The sequence below is a fragment of the Suncus etruscus genome, chromosome 11, assembly GCF_024139225.1.
Source record: "Suncus etruscus isolate mSunEtr1 chromosome 11, mSunEtr1.pri.cur, whole genome shotgun sequence".
NCBI classification, from domain to species: domain Eukaryota; kingdom Metazoa; phylum Chordata; class Mammalia; order Eulipotyphla; family Soricidae; genus Suncus; species Suncus etruscus.
The window spans coordinates 36,847,410-36,850,746 of record NC_064858.1 but is presented as its reverse complement, the minus strand read 5'-3'; the positions used below and the strand labels follow the sequence as shown (position 1 = coordinate 36,850,746).

The 3,337-nt window shown below is 39.2% G+C and overlaps 1 non-coding gene across 1 annotated transcript; it reads left to right on the top strand.

Moving 5' to 3' along the window:
* The first annotated feature begins 1,690 nt into the window (after positions 1 to 1,690).
* Positions 1,691 to 1,822, top strand: LOC126023141 (small nucleolar RNA SNORA51). The gene has a single exon (XR_007500348.1). It is a non-coding gene; the product is annotated as a small nucleolar RNA SNORA51 (small nucleolar RNA).
* Positions 1,823 to 3,337: the final 1,515 nt, after the last annotated feature.

The window sequence follows — 3,337 nt, the reverse complement described above, 5'->3', positions numbered from 1 at the left end:
GGCCTTTTATGTTTATTTACTTTAAGATTCCATGAATGCATAAAATATACTCTGGTATAAATTTCTCATTACAAATTAAATGTTTTTTACTCCTCTGTGAGGTCCACCCCTGGAAGAGCTGGACAGTTCTTTCTGGTTAAGTACTCAGTGATTGCTTTCTGCAATATTCAGGGGATCATGCTGTGCTAGGGATCAAACTCACAACCTCATACATTCAAGGCAAGTGATTTACTACCGAGCCACATCCCAATGTTAAATTTGTTTTTAATCGAAACATCAACCAGTTTCTGTATTTAAAACCATAGTGTTAGGAGTCAAAAGAAATTAGAATAGTCTTCAGTGGTAGGCTAGGAACAGAAGACTGGGAAACAGACTTCTCATAACTGATTATGATTATTATGGTTGCCTGGCAGAGTAGGCCAGGGGAGAAGGGATGATGGAGAGAAGAATCTAATGTGATTATCTTACAGTAGGCATCCAAATTAAAATACAAAACACATTAATTAGATAAAACTTTGATTCTTTGTCACTTACCCAACTTAATATATGCCATATTTGCCATTTGCACATAATTTAACATACTGTGAGATTTAGTTCAATTCCAAGGTAACTAAGAAAGTAGTATTGTATTCCATCTTGCCATTCCATGCAGTGCTCATCACTAAGCAGCCAAAGAATCCTAGATGTAAGAGATTGCGGGCCCGGGCGGTGGCGCTAAAGGTAAGGTGCCTGCCTTGCCTGCGCTAGCCTTGGACGGACCGCGGTTCGATCCCCCGGTGTCCCATATGGTCCCGCAAGCCAGGAGTAACTTCTGAGCACATAGCCAGGAGTAACCCCTGAGCGTTACCGGGTGTGGCCCAAAAACCAAAAAAAAAAAAAAAAAGAGATTGCAATTCATGGTCATACCTTAAAAAAATACTAAGTTGAGGCCTCTCCCTTTCCTCTAGTAAAAAGCCAAAACAATAATGACCCATTTCTCAGTGGTGCTCTAAAAAAATGAATAAAGACTTTATAAGTTCAGAGTGTCTCGTAAAACAAAGTTAACCCCGGACGAAGGACTTCTGCCTCACACAATTCTGTGATTTCTCATTTTACACAGTGAAGTGAAGTGAGAATATTCTGAAGAAGTCTTGCTGGAAGCAGTCAGCATTTTGTGTAATCCTGTAGGTGAACATTGTGGTAAGTAGTAGAGAAGTACATTTTGGACACCAGTTTCATAACCAAGCCTAATTTACTAAAGCAGAATTAGGTGAACAGTAAAACTAAAATGTCAAAGCAGCCACTGAAAAGTGGGCACCAAACAGCATAGGAAGGGTCTTACCTGCTGCCGTCCCAGTTAACACCCTATTTGCTACCCTTGAAGGTGAAAGCAAATAAAAATGGAGAGGCCAGAGAGATACATAGTGGATAGGGTGCTTTATTTGCACATGGCTGACCTAAATTTGAGCCTCTATACCAACATATTTTCCCCTACCAGGGGACAAAGGATCCCTGCCAGGAGTGATTTCTGAGCACAGAGCCTGGTAAACTCTGGAGCACCTCTGGATGTGGCCCCCAAACAAAATTAAGTGAAATGATGTGGAATTCTAAGACCTTTACTCAGCAAGTGCTTTTTATATTCCCTTTAAGCATCCTTGTCTCTTGCAAACCCTGGTCTATCTCCAGCAACTCTTTTTTAAAAATAATATTTTGCCTCCCAATGCTTACCACAGGCTGTGTTCTTTACACTGACTGTATAGAAGAGGAGGTACAGTAAATGCTCCCCATATACACCTCAAACCAGGCCCTTTGCCTGGTCTGTATTGTGAATGGGGGGACAAAAAATAAATAAATTAATATTTTTATTTAAACACCGTGATTACAAACATAATTGTAGTTGGGGTTCAGTCATAAATAGAACACCCCCCTTCACCAGTGCTACATTTTCATCACCAGTACTACCCATCTTCCTCCTCCCCCACCCTGCTTGTATTTGAGACAGGCTTTCTACTTCCCTCACTCATTGACATTGTTATGATAGTTCTCAGTGTAGTCAGCACTTAATCTCTTGGCTCTGATCTGATCTAGGACAGAAAGTGCTCACTGACAAGTGGGAATCTGAATTCACTAAGAGTTCCTAAGAGTTTCCCCCAATAATCTCTGCCCCACTTTACTGAAAGTCTATACAAAGTTTATATATTTCAGGTAGGCTTGTTTTGACAAATAGATTTCATATTCTCTGCATCCCACAGTCAATTGTTAATGGCTGCCTGGGATGCCTGGAGGAGGGTTCTAAGATAAACCCACTGGAGCTCAGCTTAAAGAGCTCAGATGAATGAGTGATGACTAGTATGGTTGGATATGTGGTTAGTGGGGGAATTCTGGATCAGACCTACCATTCTAGGGAACCATATTGCTTCCTCTGTAAATCCTCCTTTTAATTCATGTGCAGTCATGTCTCCTTGCATTTTTATAGCCTGTTTCATTGAATTTGCTCTTTTGTGCCTCTGAGAGCTTCCATTATTCCTCCGACACTCTGTGCAAGCTTCACTTTCTTTATAGAATTTTCTTGAGCTCCTCCAAATGCCTTCTGAGATCACTAGACTGTGAGACTCTAGCAGTCTGGTTCTTGTTTTTCTCTTGATATAGTCTCTGCCACACAGGAGATTGTCTGACTGAAAACAGGTACTGAAAAAATGATAAGTAAGTAAACAGTCACTTAAAAAGAAAATCACACTCCAGTAGTGGATAAGAAATCCTTCTAAATATTTAAGATATAAAGTAGAGGCACATAAAATAATTTTAAAGTGATTTAAAATTGTAGGAATTTGGAGGCTAAGGAAGAAAATCTGAGAACAAAAAGAATCATAAAGGAAATGACATTTGAGTGACAGTTTGACATGAAATTGTGATAGACTGAGGAGATGGCAACCATCATCTGACAGATGCTTATCTGGTAAACTGAGGGGAGGGCTGGATGAAAATGCCCTCCAAAGACATTTTTATCATTGGCAATAGAATATAAGTACTTTCTGCTATAAAACAGACTTTATATTAAGTAGTCAGAGAATATGAGCATCTTTGTTGTAGTAACTCAGGGTTGATTTCCCCATCCCACTCCCATCCCAACAAAATTTATTAACACTGGTGAAGAGGGGTGTTCTGTTTATGACTGAAACCCAACTACAATCATGTTTGTAATCATGGTGCTTAAATAAAGAGAAAAAAGGAAAAATTATTAGCTGAGAGAATCATGGTTTATAGAAATAATATATGGAGGAGAATGGGGACCTAGATTATAAAAATATTTTCCATATATCTTATTTTTGCCAAATTAGCTCTGTCAAAAAAATTCTTG